The sequence below is a fragment of the Stenella coeruleoalba genome (genome assembly GCF_951394435.1).
Source record: "Stenella coeruleoalba genome assembly, chromosome: 9".
Classification (NCBI taxonomy): domain Eukaryota; kingdom Metazoa; phylum Chordata; class Mammalia; order Artiodactyla; family Delphinidae; genus Stenella; species Stenella coeruleoalba.
In genome coordinates, this window is record NC_137155.1 from 58,254,409 (window position 1) to 58,271,447 (window position 17,039).

General features: G+C 43.8%; 1 protein-coding gene and 1 long non-coding RNA gene across 2 annotated transcripts in view; both read right to left on the reverse strand.

The window, feature by feature from the left end:
* The window catches only part of LOC307191813, a 49,184-nt gene extending 44,046 nt beyond the window's left edge, over positions 1-5,138 (reverse strand). The window contains exon 1 of the long non-coding RNA XR_013829852.1: positions 4,929-5,138. This is a non-coding gene — a long non-coding RNA (uncharacterized lncRNA). The remainder of the gene's footprint in view (positions 1-4,928) is intronic.
* Positions 5,139-6,759: 1,621 nt separating this feature from the next.
* TRIL (TLR4 interactor with leucine rich repeats) overlaps positions 6,760-17,039 on the reverse strand; it is an 86,587-nt gene continuing 76,307 nt past the window's right edge. Inside the window, exon 3 of the mRNA XM_079931990.1 lies at positions 6,760-7,134. The gene's annotated coding sequence lies outside the window, so the exon portion shown is untranslated. The remainder of the gene's footprint in view (positions 7,135-17,039) is intronic.

A 17,039-nucleotide genomic window follows, 5' to 3' on the forward strand; every position in this document is an offset into this window, starting at 1 on the left:
CAAAACACTTAATAATCAGAGTGGCTCTTCTGTATCCTATAGTGCATTCAGGCCTTTCGGCTAATGGATAAATTTCCACCCCCCCTTTCGAGTGTTCACTTATCATAAGAAGCATTTCAACTCCATTTTGGTATGCAAACAGCCGGATCCTGCAATTAGTCCGTGCTCAGTTCTCCCAAACCAGGGGCCGCTTAGACACAGGTCAGGACTACACGATTTTTACGTTCAGGAGTTGATTACACTGGCTAAGGGAGAGGCACTTAAGTAAAGTGCACTATGCTTTAGTAGCTGTCTTTACGGTACAGGCAAAACCAACATCTTAACACCTGCAGTCTTTTTATCAAGTTAATCAAATTTTAATATGAGAATGTGTATTAAAATTAGGTCACTTAGTACAGGCTAAGACCCTTCTTCCTCCCTCCTCGTCTGTTCTGCAGGCCACACAATGCCATGTTATGAAAACTGCCCTTTAAACCTGATAAAATATTTAAGACATGTGTCCTGATAGTGTTATGTAAGCAAATACCAAGAAAAGTCCAACCATTAGTGAACCTGATCAGGCCAGTCTCCAAGGACTGGGAAAACAACCCAGCGATGGCTGCAGAGCTGACCTGCACAGAGAGATTCCGAGGTGTAGATGCCTACAAGCTCAGAGACCAAACGCCCCAGACCCTTCTTGAAAAGCAATCCTCTACTTTATCTCTTGTTACTTTAGTTAGGTTCAAGCAGTGCCAAACCTCGGTAACTTTACTTAAGAAAGATTAAATATTTGTGCCTATAGCATTGAAATCATAGGAAAAAACAAAGAACGGGTGATCTTGAGTGATGGGCAAAGATGATATATTATATATATATATATGTGGTTTTTTTCTCAGCAAAAGAACTACAAGTCACACCAAATGAAATTTTAGGATTGGAGGATCAGATAATTTTATGAGACCTTTTTCCCACAATGAACTTTCTCCTTGAGCCAGCACCTGGATTCACAGATCGCTTTTAGAAGGACAACTCCCAAGTCTATAACACAGAAACCTAATTACTGTCATGATTTCTTGACCCCAATTCCCAGTGCCACTGGGGCTCCATAGCTGTCTTAGTCCATTGGATCCCAGTCCCCACTCAGTGCCTGCAGGCGCTCAATAACGATTTGCCTTGTGCATTAATAAATGGATACATGTATATGCAAAGTGGTTCCTTTTTCTCCTTCCCCATCCCAAGCCAGCCTGGTGTCCTAGAACCCCGGTACCTATTTTGTACACCTTCACCATCATCTGTAACCCTCAGTTCTAATTATTTGGCAAACCCTGGCTACTTTGCCTTCATAATAAAACCCAAATCTACCTCCTCTTCACCATGCCCTCGTCTTTCCTGTAGACTTCATTGTTTCTGAGCTGGGTCACTGCAATCCCCTGCTAACAGGCCTCCCTGCTTCCATTCATGTCCTTGCATTGCCCCAACTGCCAACCCACTTCCTTTTTAAGGCACAGATTGCCTCTCCCCCCTCCTTCTTCTCTCCTCTCTCCCTCCCTCCTGCATGCAGATACACGCGCACGCACACACACACTCACTCACTCACACACACACTCCTGCCCCAACTTATACATCTTCGATGGCTCTTCACTGGGAAACAAGCCAAGTCCAGATTTAGTAACTAGATGCATCGATAGGATTCCACAGTATCACTTCAGACTACCCTCTCCTTCTATCTTCCCACATCCTCTGTATCTCCTCCCCACTCCACACTCTGCCCCCACCACCCCAGTGATGCCTTTCCCCACACAAGGCCTGAACCTTCTCCTGGATGACTGTTCCTCAGGAATCCTTCCACTGACCCCTCCAACCCGAGTGAGCCTGCCCAGCTCACTCATCCTCTGAGCCCCTGCCGCTACCCGTTCTTCCACAAAGCTTTTCCAAGATATTGCCAACTAAAATGCATCTATCCCTCTACCCTCCTCTCACAGTGCTTTAATCTTATTTTTATCACGGCACACTGTGCTTCATATCAATATTTATATGTGTTGTCTCTCCCACTAGACGATGGTATCTACTGGATCAGTGTTGTATTTTACTCATTTCTATAATCCCATATGGCTTGGCACTCAGTTTACTTAGCACTGAGAAAGAGCTCAGCAGAGCTTGAATATATGCCATGACTTCTATAACAGTGTCAGAGATATGCACATTCTCTGTCTCCTGCTTCCTCTCTCTCTCTCTTTCATACACACACACGCGCGCACACACACACACACACATAATTAGCCCCAACCCAAAATAAAAATTTTACCTAAGGACTCTGATATCCACATACAAGAATATTTTGTCCAGTGATGTCCAGCCTAAGGCCTTCATTTTTCTCATGTGACCTCCTCAGGCAATTAGTGAAATCATCAGTCATATGAAGAACATGTAACTTGCAAGCCCCCTTAAAAGCACATGTAGATGGAAACACACAGCACAGCTCCCGGCCATTTCTCTGGTGATGGGCATTAACTCTGCGTTGGGAGAGCCATGCCAGGAGTCCAGCAGAGCTCTCTACTCCCACTCCACACTGATGTGCTCCTTCAGATCGTCAAATTGGGCTCCCTGGTTTGCATTCTACACTACACATCCCTTTGATTCAGTGAGTCACTTTCTCCCAAATCAGCCATTTTCTGATTCTGACCCAATAGTTGCCTCAGGCTAACAATCTTTGCCAGATAAGCACGTGAATTGTTGTTGAAGCTGGGAAGAACCTCCTAAGTCTCCACTTGGGTTAGACCCTCTCGTGATCCCGCAGACGTGGCTGCAGGGTACTGCTTAGAGCAGACTGACAACTTGCCCTTGTGATCTGGGCATCCCAATCTGTTTACCAACTAGCAAGCACAAGCATTTGTCTACATTTTCCTCAATTTAGCAAATACACTCTTCATTCTAGACACTGGGCAAACCTCAAAGGTGATAAACTGCAGAAATGGATTAAAACATCCCCCAAATTACATTAAAATCCTCTGAGTAAACATGACATTCAATCTAAAGGAAAGAAACAGACACTGGAGACCTGAGTATGGAATTTAAAAATTACTAAATATAAGACCAAAAATATTTGTTTTCATATTTTTCCTACTCCTATTTTTGAGGTGGAGAAAATTATTTTTCTTCCAGATCATTTCCTCTGTAGAGCTTGTGCTTGGCACCCAGAGCAGTTCTAATCCTTTGATTGGTAAGAGCTGTGGGAGAGAATGTGTCTAATTAAATCCTATATTCTAGAAATAAATAGGCTAGTTAGCTGCTATTCACAGCTTTTCAACTTCTCTCATCAGTGGTGTTAGCAGTTGAGGAAGGTGTGGACTTGGTTAACCCCAGATTCCAAGGCGGAAGAAGTCTTCCTGGCCTTGTCCTCAGGTTTTTCTTTTACTGGGTCTTTAGTGAACCTACAAGGCCAAGTTCCTGGAATCAGGGTGACATTTATTCATTTATTAAGTCAATCAACATAATTCAACTGAGCTAAAATTAAAAAACTAAACACTCAGTTAAAAATCATAGAAATAAATAAAATACAGCTCTTGCCTCAATTCACAGACCATCAATGAGGATGGACAGGTAGGGGGAGAACAGGCTGACAGGTGATATAACAGAGGTGAGCCCAGCGCTGGAGCCCTGGAAGAGGCATGACAATCTGCCTGGTGTGCTTCACAGAGGAGGGGATGCTTGAGAAGGGGTGACCTGCATGGAAGTTCCCAATGGGCACAGATTCCAAAGCAGGAAGATTTACGACAGAAATTCAACCCTGGATATCGGAATGGAAAATGAAGACTTTATAGGTTATGTCCTAGCAACAACAAAACTTTCTCAAGCATAGCCTTTAGACATTTATTTTTCACTGTGACAGATTATAGTTTCTAAAAGGGACAACAGTACCTCCCATCGCACATACCCCTCTGCAACATGATCTTGGCCATCTCCCGTTAAAAAGAGGAATCTGTATCCACACTCCTTGAACGTGAATAAGCCCTGGGACTGCTTTCACCAGCAGAATTGCATTGAAGTAACACTGAGGTTGTCCCAGGCATAGGCCTTCACTGGCTTGGCTTCTTTCACTTCCTACCTCTTGAAAGCCAGCCCCCATGTAAGAAGCGTGCCTCCCCAGGAGCCCACTGTGCTGTGAAAAGGCCAAGGCACATCCACATAGAGACGCCCTGGAGGATGAGATGCCATAGGAAGAGAAGAGAGAGATTGAGAGAGAGAGAGAGAGAGAGAGAGAGAGAGAAGAAGAAGGAGGAGGAGGAGGAGAGAGGCCCAGGGTTTTCCAGACACATGAATGAAGACGCCATCTTGGAAAAGATCCTCCAGCCCCAGCAGTCCCAGCTGACTTCATGCAGACCAGAGATAACTACCCAACCAATGCTTTCCGGAACGCCCGACCCACAAAACTGTGAGCAAAATAAAACGGTTGGTTTAAGCCACTAGGTTTGGGGATAGTTTTTTGTGTGTGCAGTGAAGCACTTACTGAAATACAGAGCTTCTAAGGTAGGTACATGATGATTAGGGAAACAGAATCCTAACATGACGTAGGTTGTCATCTTGTTATCCCATAAATATCGAGATGAAAGAGAAACCCAAGTCCCTTTGTGTTCTCTGCTGTTTCATGTGTACTTCCATTCTACTTCTGGGACTGATCTTCTCCCTTTATGTAGGTCAAAGGCAAACAGTACAGCAATTCATAATATTCCTAATGCGTAAAAGATCTTTTGTGGAAGCTACCTGGGTGTTGTCCTCCCCGTGCCCAACCTCCAAGTAAAGGAGCTGTTTAAGTGTTAGCCTGGCAAATAATGGAGAAAACACTTTCCAACCGTTTTTCATCTTTGCTATAAATTCTAAAGGTATACTCGCACACAGGTTAATAAAGACTTGGGTATTCATCGCTCATGTGACCCCAGAGGCATGATTACCTGCTTTGAAGGCTTTTAAAATCTCCCAGCGGTGGCTTCCCTGGTGGCGCAGTGGTTGAGAGTCCGCCTGCCCATGCGGGGGTCCGCCTGCCCATGCGGGGGTCCGCCTGCCCATGCGGGGGACGCGGGTTCGTGCTCCGGTCCGGGAGGAGCCCACACGCCGCGGAGCGGCTGGGCCCGTGAGCCATGGCCGCTGAGCCTGCGCGTTCGGAGCCTGTGCTCCGCGGCGGGAGGGGCCACAGCTGTGAGAGGCCCCCGTACCGCGAGGAAAAAAAAAAAAAAAAAAATCTCCCAGCGAATACTGTAATACTTCACTGCACTGTAGGTAAAGAGTCACTCAAGTTTTTATGCATGGTTAATATGAAAGAGGGAGAAAATTCAGCTTAGGGCACTGAGATTTGTTTGTTTGTTTGTTTTTTGCGGTACGCGGGCCTCTCACAGCTGTGGCCCCTCCCGCCGCTGAGCACAGGCTCCGGACGCGCAGGCTCAGCGGCCATGGCTCACGGGCCCAGCTGCTCCGCGGCATGCGGGATCCTCCCGGACCGGGGCACGAACCCATGTTCCCTGCATCGGCAGGCGGACTCTCAACCACTGCGCCACCAGGGAAGCCCCAAGGGCATTGAGTTTTACATTAAGCGGGGACTAGTTTAGTCTTAGAAATAGCAGAGTAGGTTGGAATCACTTGCTATGGGACTATAAGTACACATCTCCCACCAAACACTGAGGTGCCCCATAGAGCTTTCCAAAATGAAATGAACTCACCCAATACATTAGGAAGGTGGGAAAATAGACTCAATAGCTCAGCTTTGTGTCTTCTTTTCCTGCCCTCATCCAGCCCCAGCCCCAGCTTTGAGTCCTGGATTCATGGACTCTGATTTCACTCCACTTGGAAATTAGCAAATGGCAACACTGACCAAAAAACTTGTCATCAGGCAGGACCTTTGTGAAATGGCTCTCTAATTAGCCATTTCATATTTTTGTTATTTCTTCTGCGATTCATGTTAAAAATATGTTCCACGGATGCCAGCCCGCTAGGACGCGAGGAGCCCTTGTCACTCAGCAGTAATTCAGTGAAATAATAAATAACCGCGTCGGCAGCTCTGCCGCCCACATCAGCTCTTCCCCATACGCTCCCAGGCCAGGGCCCCGGGCTCCCCACACCAGTCTCCACGCTCTCTGCAGGGCACAAGTGGTCACCACAAACAAGGAGGGGATCCTGTCCTCCCAGGAGCCTGCTCTTGGCAAAGAGAGAAGGATTGTGGGTATGTCTCCTGTGTCAGAGGTCACCCAAGGACTCGTGTAAAAAGCTGTCTTCTCTTACACCCTGTTATCACAAGCAGCGTATCTCTTGAGTGAAATTTCAGGAATGGAGGTTCCTAAGGGAAAGGTGCCATTTCATCCACTAAAGCCGGATCAGCTGGAACTGGGAGACAATGGCTTACATCTGCAGAAGAGCTTAGACCAGGACCTTGTGTTCTGTCAGCTTCTAGGTGGGATCCCCTCGCAGGCTCTCGCCAAGATTTCAGCCAGGTCTTCACCCTACCCTGGCCCATATTCGTCCTCCCTGAGCATCTCAAGAAAGAAACAGTAACTTCCCCTCAGAGGCTCACCCTTCCTCATCTGTGTTAGAAAAACAGTAGGGAACTATCAAAATATGACAGAGAAAGATGTTATTCAGACAACCCTGGGCTACAGTCATCATGTTCATGGTGGCAAGCCAAATGTGGCCTGACATACCAGGCAGTATGTCAGTGGAGATGACGGAGAGAGAAAGCAGCGAGGCAGAGAGAACTCAGCCTCCGTCCCCACCCCACAGAAGGCTGGATTCTCATTTAGGGCCAAGGGTTTTAATCCAGCCTATCGCTGGATGTCAAAGAAATAAGAAAATTCCACAGAGGCATTAGAATTTATGTCCACTCAGGGACACTCAGAAACACTCCTGTTCTTTTTAGAACCTTCTGTACACAATGAACAGAGTTCTGATGAGAGATTCTCACTTCCCTTATTTTTTGTACCCTTATTGGCACACCATCCCCAGGGAGTGGGTCTTGGATGCCTTTTACTCCATAGATTTCTAGATAATGTCAATCTTCTGATCTAGCAGCCATAGGTGAATGACAATGGAGACCACCACTGAAACAATCACACCTCCTGTGACAGGAAATGAGCAGAAAGGGTAGAGCAGTTCTGTTATTCTTCCAAGGCCCTGTAGGATGAGATAAAGAATAAAGGCAGTTAGTGAAATGTTCTAGCCATTCATTTTTCTTTTTGCTCTCTTGATTTTTTAAGCAATCATTGTGTGATGTGGACACCCTCAAAACATTAATTCTTTTGAAAAGTCCCTTATATCCATCATGTATCATTTCTAAGTAAAGAATAGGTTTTTCTTCACTTCTCTTAAACTTCGTCAGTGCAGCCTGCATAGAAGGTAATTGATTTTAGAAATAGATTTCTTTCGTATAGTAATCTGAGGTTTCGCTGAAATCTCAAATTGTCAGTATTTTCTGATCATTTCGTGTAAGTTTGCTTAGTGCTATGTTTTCTGTATAGGCAGATTGTCTTAATCCAAGACTCAAGAGGAATGCAAGCAGAACCCACGTGTTCCATGATTTCTTTTCTCGACACTCCAAACATTAAAGAAATTGAATTTACTTTAGAGCTATACACCTTCGGAAGAAGATCCTTGGAACAATCTAGGAAAACAGAACAATGACGTGGCCACAAATGGCCTCTTGATTGTTTGCATGGAGTTTTTTAAACTGGTCCTTTCTGGGGAGGGATGAGGCACAAAGTCACTGTCTTAAAATTGCATTTCATACCAAAAAAAAAAAAAAAAAACCCAAAAGCAACATAAATGGCTAACTTTGGAAAGTCAGTTGAATTAAGTTTGATATATTTATATGGTGTAATGCTCGAAAGCTTTTTAAAATGGTGATGACTTCTGCATTTATCCATAGCAAAGACGCTCGTGATACATTAAGTGAAAAAGTAGATTAGACTGTATAGTGTAACGCGTACTTTGGTTTTTTTAAAGGTGCACGTAGATCCACAGAAAAATATCTGGACAAACATACGTCAAAATAGTGTATGTGTCAAAATGGAACAGTGCTTATGCCTGAGTTTTGGGTGGAATTATGAGGGATATTTATTTTCTTCTTTACACTTTTATTTATGGTGTGACTTTATTTTAATTCAGAATATCTATTACTTTGTACTAAAAATAATGAGACTTTCAATTATAATATTTTTCCTTAAAATGTGGATTCTTAGCACATTTCTAAACTGTGTTATCTCATTCTGTCGTTCAACACTGAAGATTCTGGGATGGCTAGGAAGGTGTCTGCCCTCAAAGACACTTTTACAGGGGAAGACAGTGCAAAAAAATCTAGAGGTGATAAAGAGATATTCAAGATATAAGGCTGGCAATAAAGAATGAATAGACCACATATCCAGGGTGTTTTTAAATTCTCGACCTAAACAGTTTTTGGATACGTTATAGAAACATTTTATTAATTCAAATCCCACAAATTCAGAACTTGTAAAATGTCTTTAGGAGCTGAATGGAAGTTATCTTTGGAAAGTTATTTATTAAGAAAGACCTATTAGGGCTTCCCTGGTGGCGCAGTGGTTGAGAGTCTGCCTGCCGATGCAGGGGACACGGGTTTGTGCCCCGGTCCGGGAGGATCCCACATGCCGCGGAGCGGCTGGGCCCGTGAGCCATGGCCGCTGAGCCTGCGCGTCCGGAGCCTGTGCTCCGCAACGGGAGAGGCCCCAACAGTGAGAGGCCCGTGTAACGCAAAAAAAAAAAAAAAAAAAAAAAAAAAAAAGAAAGACCTATTAAACAACAAGTAATTCTTTAACTTTCGTAAAGAGCCATTTGAATTGTGTCTTCTAGTTGACTAACTGCATCCTTCTTAATTCTTGTGTAAGCCCACTGTGTGCAGTGCAAGACATCATCGGTGCTCGACAAAAGGGTTGTTATTATTATTACTACATTTCATATTACTTTACTATAACGCACTTACAGTTCATTCCTTACATGCAAATAAGGCTATTTCTTACAAATGAATGTTATCAATAGTCATTTTGTCGAATGCACTTGGAAGTAACACTGTGAAAAAGGTTCCTTTTATACCGAAAGTATTGATAATACAACTGCATTCTAGTCAGGTTTTGAACTAAATTTCTTCTGCTGATTAACCTACAAGATTAACAGGTCATATAACTTCAGATTTTTTTTTTTTTTTTTTTTTTTTTTTTTTTTTTTTTTTTGCGGTGCGCGTGTCTCTCACTGTTGTGGCCTCTCCCGTTGCGGAGCACAGGCTCCGGACGCGCAGGCTCAGCGGCCATGGCTCACGGGTCCAGCTGCTCCGCGGCATGTGGGATCCTCCCGGACCGGGACATGAACCCATGTCCCCTGCATCGGCAGGCGGACTCTCAACCACTGCGCCACCAGGGAAGCCCAACTTCAGATTTAATTAACAAAATTTAAACTGGTAGTAGAACGTCAAACGAATAGTAATCAAATACATTTCATCTGAAAATTGAGATTCTTTTACATATTTTGCTTCTCCTGACTGCTTACTATTTGATTAGCTTATACTAACATTTTCTTTTCATCCTAATGAAATTAAATAATTCTAATAAGAAATGTCATTTTCCTGCGAAGTATTCTTACGGTGTAACATTCTTTTCATGCACAGCATTGTAATTGGTATTGTTTGCTGCTCATTGAATTACATTAATTATATAGAGGTATCAAATTTGCAAATAAAGAACATTGGGATGCAACAAAGAATAAGATGTTATTCACAATTTCCTTGTCAGCCAACAGTGATGATATTCAAAGAGAAAGAAAAGTTGTGTGTGTGTGTATCATGCACACAGTATAAGCCACAGAACAGAAACATTACATCTAAACAATAATGAAACAGAAATAACTGTGACCAATTTTGAAAAAGAAAGGAGGGATTCACTTCGTTAAATAATATCCTTCTTTAAATTCATTGTGAATAAGATAGTAGAAAAGAACATGTAATATTCTTATCCCAAAGCAGAGGCTTTCTGCCTCCCCAGTTCTTTTTCTTCCTTTCCCCCCTGTTGCTCTGTCTTCTTTGCCCCACTTCCCAACTCACACTTACACACACACACACACACACACACACACACACACACACACAGCATTAAGTAGCTAGGAATTTACCAAAACATAGCAATACTAAAAAAAAAAAAAAAAAAAAATTGAAGATATTTATGCACTCAGCTCTAAGAATAGTCTGAAATGATGTACCAGGAAAGTCTAGATTCAGACCTCTGGCCATGGCATGTGGGGTTTTTTTCAGGCTTCATTGTGTGAAGTCAGAGGTCTGTCATCTATGAAACACTAACACTGACTTGTTACTTAGAAAATAGCCAGTGGTATAACTATTCCCATCTTGATTCCAGATTTAGACAAACAACTGAAGAGAAATGCAGTCCTTCTTGAATTGGAGAATCATAAATGGGACAGGGGCACCAAAAATGCCCCTTCAAACCTCAGTCTTATTTCTATTTTCGTTGTTAACAAATGAAGTCCAAATTGCTATTTAAATATCAAAGGAAGATTAATCCAAAAATTCTGATAATTGAACCTATTTTACATTTTAATTTTGTTTAAAAGTATGAATATTTTCTTTCTTTTATTTATTTAAAAAATTTTAGCACCATGAAGTCAAGGAATTCCAGCATAAACTCTCATCTTCCCCAAACGTTTCATTAGGGTAAAACACCTTTTCTTTGTATTTGAGTTCATTTTTGGGGGGATGGGGGTGGGGGAAGAAAGGGCGAGATTCTGACATAAGAGAATGGCAGTGCTTCCCAGATGCTTTCTGCCATGCTTTAGGGCAGCTTACTTTAAAATGTACGTGGGAGAGGTTTCTAGACTGCCTTTCCACACCTAATAACTCACCCTTCGAGACTTCATGCCCGTACTTATCAGGGTTGGGAACAATTTTTTTTATTATTATTTAAAAGTCTTCCTTGCAGTTACTTCCTCTGAAACAGACCACCTCTTTCATTAGGAATATTTATGGGAAATAATATATTTGTACAGTTGAAAGCATCACCTGTTTTGCTAAGTCAATTCGTGTCTGAATGCAAATAGACTGTTAGAGGGTTTACTCAACAACATTTGCTAATGGAAAGTACTAATCAAAACTTTTCTACAGCAGTAAATTTTTATATTTTTTAACTACTGGATTCCAATTAAATGTATTCAATAGAGCAAGCTTTGATTAAAAATTTTTTTAAGAGATTATGTATACAGCACTGTGGAAAACGAGGCAGACTAGGTATGCAGGCACTTGTACCTTCTTAATAGAAGTCTTTACCTGAAGGTAAAACCCAATAAAGTGTACCCTATAATGTGCTGTGGACTCTTATGTTGATTTACCTGAGTTACCCTGTCAGCAGAAATCAACTTTACCAGGTACACACTATGCTTATATATTTAGTGCATATAAAAGTGCATATAAAAGATCCTTTTTTCTTTTTATAAAGAAGTACTGAATTTCATTAGGGCACTTGTTTTCTTTAAAAAGTTCTTTGTTAACCATGGGATATACTGATTGCAAATAAAGGAAGTTATGGCACTGTGTTGATGTTTTTAAAGGGAGGGAAAATCCTTAATATGAGCCTACAATTTCAACGAAAAAAAAAAAAGCATAAATACAAGGTTTGGCCTTACTCGAATATATATTAGCGACATCTCTCAAAGAATCTCCTTGATTTCACTGATATATAAATATTTTCCTAAATGACTCAAAAAGATGTTATTTTATTTAATTGAAGTCTGTGAGGAGAGGATTGGGAATAGATGGCTGAAAATCATTTGGGTTTTGGGGGGGGTGGAATCCCAATTTTTTTTCTCATCTAAGGATATTTAAACACAACATCTTTGCACATTTCCTGTAAAAATTTCACAGACCTTTCATATGTAGGATTCTTGCCCCTATATTTAAGTTTCAGGATTAGTTGCAGTCTTAAAAAAATATTTAATTCTCTTTGCTCTGTGACATGGCTTAATGAATCTAGGTTGAGTTTCTTTAGGAAACATAAGAAGCTTCTTGACAACTGAGAAGTCTCCCAGACACTCATTCCTGTCAGAGTTTTCCAAAACCACACATAAGCTGAGGCCACGAGGTTCCTACATCAGACAAGAAAAGAAGACCGCGGCTTCCCTCCCTGACCTCGGTTATGATTGAGTGAGAAATGTGTTTATTGCTCAGGCTCGCTGAGTGTTTAAATGTCCCTATTGTGCGAATTATGAGTGCTTTGAGTGCAAATTATGAGCAGAGCAGCCACTCTTTATAATTTCCAACTGTCTGATCTACTCTATTTGTCCTTGCTCACCATCCACCCTTGAGAATTGCAAAATCCCAGGCCCATTATTATTTTTAATAATGCCGTTGCATTAAAACCTTGGTTGAAGTCCTCTAGTGATTTTTCTTTCCCTCAAAATCTATATTGCTTTTAAAAGCATTTCATTAAGACTGCGTTTTTAAGGAGGAAAGAGAAAGGAGAGATGGGTGACATTAGTCGGCTGCGGCAGACATCCTTTTTAGTCCTAAGATTAAAGACAAAACCCCCAAAACTACAGAAAAGAACTGCCTCTTTGCCTTGGGCCCCTGACTTTTAAGGGGGTAGCACTGCTGGTGAGAGGCGCAGTTACGTAGGAGAGAGATGCAGAACGGGCTGCAACCCTGCAGCAGCCTGGCTGGCCTGCGCCCAGGTGTCCTTGCGCACCCATGGGAGGGGAGCGGAAGCCAGGTGCCTTCCTCTCGGGACAGGGGGCCTTCCGACGCCCCGAGCACTGAGACACTCTGCCCTCGGGTTTCAGGAGTAGGAGGTAGGGGCCGACAGTTTGACAAATGAGGCAGGAGATACCTCCGGTCTCTCCTCAGTTGTCCTGAGGCCGCCGCCTCTCCCCAGCAAGCGCCCCTTCCCATCCCTTACAAATCTATTAGCTCTTCGCTCCCAGGAGTCCCGTCTGCCCCTCCCTGAAACATGCACATAAAGGGTGGCAGCCTTGATAGGGGTCCTGGGGAAGGAGAGGTATGAGTGCCAGGGGCTCTGGGTCACCGCCCCAGATTCGCCAGCGTCGCAGCACCGGCATCTTGGCCTCTCCTGGAGCCCCGCGGCGTTTTCCTCTGCTCGCGCGCCCTCTGGCAGCACTATGGAGAGATTCACCCGGCGCGGGGAGCCGTGGGGGGGAAAACATAGAGCAGCTGCGTGCCTTTGGCCAGGAAGAAAGCAAGGTGGGCGTGGATCTGGTGGCCCACCACCTACCTAATACACTGGACTGGGCTCTTCCCCAGTGTGTCAAGGTGATGGAAGCTGAGGTCATGGCTTCCCTGAGCTATATGTTAGTCACCAATGCACCCCAAACAGACTTTCCTAAGACCCCAGATTTAGAAAGGAGAGCAAGGAGGTCCCACTATTTCTGGTACTCACCTCCCCGCCCCCCGCCCGCCCCCCAGCTCCATCTACACACACACACACACACACACACACACACACACACACGCACACACACCCCAACCACCTATTTTCTTTACTCATCCACAGCATCTCCAACACATTCTTAAACCCATGTGATGGCTTTTTTGATGTCGGCTTGGCTAAGCTAAAGTACCCAGTTATTCCATCAGACATTAATCTAGATGTACTGTGAAGGGCGTCTGCAGATGTCATTAAAGTCACTAATCGGTTGGCTTTAAGTAAGGGACAATCTGGGTGGGCCTGACTTAATCAGTTGGAAGCCCTTAAAAGCAGGGCCAAGACGAGAGAGACAGAGAGAGAGAGAGAGAGAGACAGACAGACAGAGAGAGAGAGAGAGAGACAGCGAGAGACAGCGAGAGAGAGAGAGAGAGAGAGAGAGAGAGCGAGAGCGAGAGAGGGAGCTGGAGAAGAATCCCGCCTGTGGACAACAGCTTCAGCCCTGCCTACACAGCCCCACTCTGCTCGTGAACTTCTCTTCCTGATTGCCTGCCCTACAAATTCTGGACTTGCTCCACTGGCTCCCACGATACTATAAGCCGGTTCCTTGTAATAAATCTCAATATATAAATGTATTGATTCTGTGTCTGGTTGAACCTAGATGATATAATTCATATGGCCCAAATCAGAAGAAAGTACTAAGGAAATTCACAGTGCCAGAAGATTACACCCCAGTTCCTCCCAACTGTCAGCCAATAGATAGTTTCTGAATGTCTATTGGTGGCAGGAACAAGGCACTGCACTCTGGAGATGCACCCGAGAGCTGACAGGGTTTCTTCCCTTGGGAAGCTCTCTCATACACACACACCCAGCTCCATATGGCAACTTTGGTCTTTTCAAACCTGGACCAGAAGCTAGCTCTAATTAATGGTTTGTTGTGGGTACCAGTGGCATGCTTGGAGCTATACAAAAATCTAGTAGGAGAACCAGAGCCTTAAGGGTTCTCCGTCTATCAGCAGGAAAGGTGAAATGCTCGTTTATCCCATTGCCAAACATCCTGAGTCATCAGCCCCCACGGTGTTTTCTTTGCCCTTACGGTTTCTATATATGGCAAAGGGATGACACTTACTGATAATGGATTAGAGCTGTAGAATGTTGGCAAAAGCAAACTCAACTCAGGCTGGCAAAAGGGTGGCTCCTCTCTAGATTCATCAGCAGAACCCCTGGTCCTAAGCCAAACTGAGAAGCCCAATAAAAGACCTCATTCCTTCTACAGCATCTCCTACCCCTGCCTCAAGGCTCAGGGCCTGTCCCATGATGGCAGGAACCCAGTGCATTTCAATCCAACAAATGTTTAATGAGTACCTTCCATGCTGCAAGTTTACCTTCTACGATCTCATGTCCTGAAATAGCTTTTGTAATCACCATTGGCCTGCAAATGAATTGCTATATTGAATGATAATTTCATGGGTATCCTATTGACTTCTCCATGTTGTTCTTTAACCTTTTATTTTCTCCTTGATATTGACACCTTCACTTGGGTTGGGTCAGAACTCTTTCCTGATTTTACCTTCTGTTAGTCTGTTTTGCTTCCTCTCAGCCCCATCTGGAAGGATTTTCTTCTCACCCTAGTCCTCATGATTATAAAGCAGGTGTGTTCAAGGGCTCTGTATTGGTCACTCTGTTGTCTGAATCTACTCCCTCGCCTCCAGAGATGAACTGTACACTGAAGGCCCCATATCTATACTCATATACAGGAGAGAGGATGGACCTCTCTCCTGAGCCATATATTCTATTGCTGTGGACACTTGGGTGCAGCACAAGCACCAGTTCCCCCAGAAGAACTCAGCATCTTCTCTCCTTCTTTTCTAATCTGTCGCTCATTCTAAAAGCCATAGCTGAGTTAATGGTGTTGAGAACCGTGTCTACCCAAAAGCCCACTCCAGGAACTCATGAGGCATTCCTGCTTTCCTCTTCCTTACCTTGTGCATTCAATTGGTAGCTGAGTTTTAGCAATCCGTTGCAGAATGTCTCTGGTCTCTGATCCTCCGACCCACTGGAAGTGCCTTCGTCTAGGCCTTACGAAGTTCACATCAGGAGCAAATGGTCTTCTAATGATATCCCCGCTTGCATGTCTCTGCTCTCTCCCCCATTCATCTTTCTAAAATGCAAATCCTCTTGTGACACCTTCCCACGTCAGAAGTGTCAGTGGTTTCCTGAAAGCCTTCCATGACCTTCTGCCTTCCCTCCCCGTGCCCGCTCTGAGCTAGCTGACGGGTGGCCCTCCTCTGTGTTCCCACTGCATCCCAATCTCACCCCTATCACGGCACTTAGCACAATGTAGCAGTGTCTTCTTTAAACATTTCAGACAGAGAAAAGTGCAAAAAAAATAACGTAACAACTACCAACATACTCACCACCCAAACTGAACAAAACTTTGATGTACTGATTTCAGTACTTCTTTTTAAAAGAAATTAGCCATGATAAAAATAGTTGAGATCCCTTTGTGACTCATCTATCATGGAAGCCACCGCTGTTCAAGTTTGGGGTTGATTTGTTGCTGAGCTCTTACACTTGATTATTAACTCCCAATAATGGTTTCCCTCTCTTGTTCATCTATGAATCCCCGGGACTTGCCAGATGGAAATAAATAAAGGGGATGAGTAAACATTCGTTAAACGATTGTATGAATGCATAGGTCCACACCCATGCCTCCTGTGGCTCAATCCTCATCACACTGAAATGCTATCTCTTAAAATTCTGCCTAATTAAAGTACAATACTTTTAGAGGCATTGGACCCTAAGAAGTTATCCCTGTTTTCTAGAGGTGTTACCCTTAACTAGTAGCTCTCTATGTTGACTGCACGTTGGAATCCACTGGGGAGATATTAGAGGGCTAATATCTGGATTCTGCCCCCAGCGATTCCTATTTAATGGATGAGATGCCTCCTAGGCAGTGGGTTGTTAAAAGCTCCCAGTGCTTATGACATACAGACGAGGCTGAGAACCTCCATTACCTCCTACGAGGCCTCATTATCACTAGCGTCATCAATAGCACCAGCACTGGCCATTGGTGAGTACTAACTTTATGCTATTTATGTACCTTATCTTGTTTATTTCTCACCACAACCTAAGTATTTTTATCATCCTCATTTTACAAAGGAAGAAAGAAAGCAACACTCAGAAGGGTTAAGTAACTTGCCCAGAGTCAAATAACCCCTGGGCCCTGCTGTTCTCACTGCATCACCAGCTTCCACCATGACCATATAGTCCCATCCCTTAACTTGCCTATGGCTCTTACAAAGCCCAGGATTAACAGAATCTCAAATACCCCTAAAGAAAGTCGTTGAAGCCTGGCATCACCAGTGCTCTCTAAAACCCCGAGCTTTCATTGCTAACCCTGCTTCTTTCTTGAGTCATTTCCTGAAGTTGGCTATAAACTCCTTGCCTGAGCAGCTGCCAGAGACTCAAAAAGGTGGAGTCCCTTCAGCCTCTGCCCACCACACCCTCTTTGACTACAGGAAGATTCCTCTCAATTACACCCTTTAACGCTCTGTTCCTCCCTCCCTTGTCAAGCTGGACTGCTTTTTCCATTGCTCTCTGTCTCTTGTTCTTCCTTTACTGTATTGACATGAT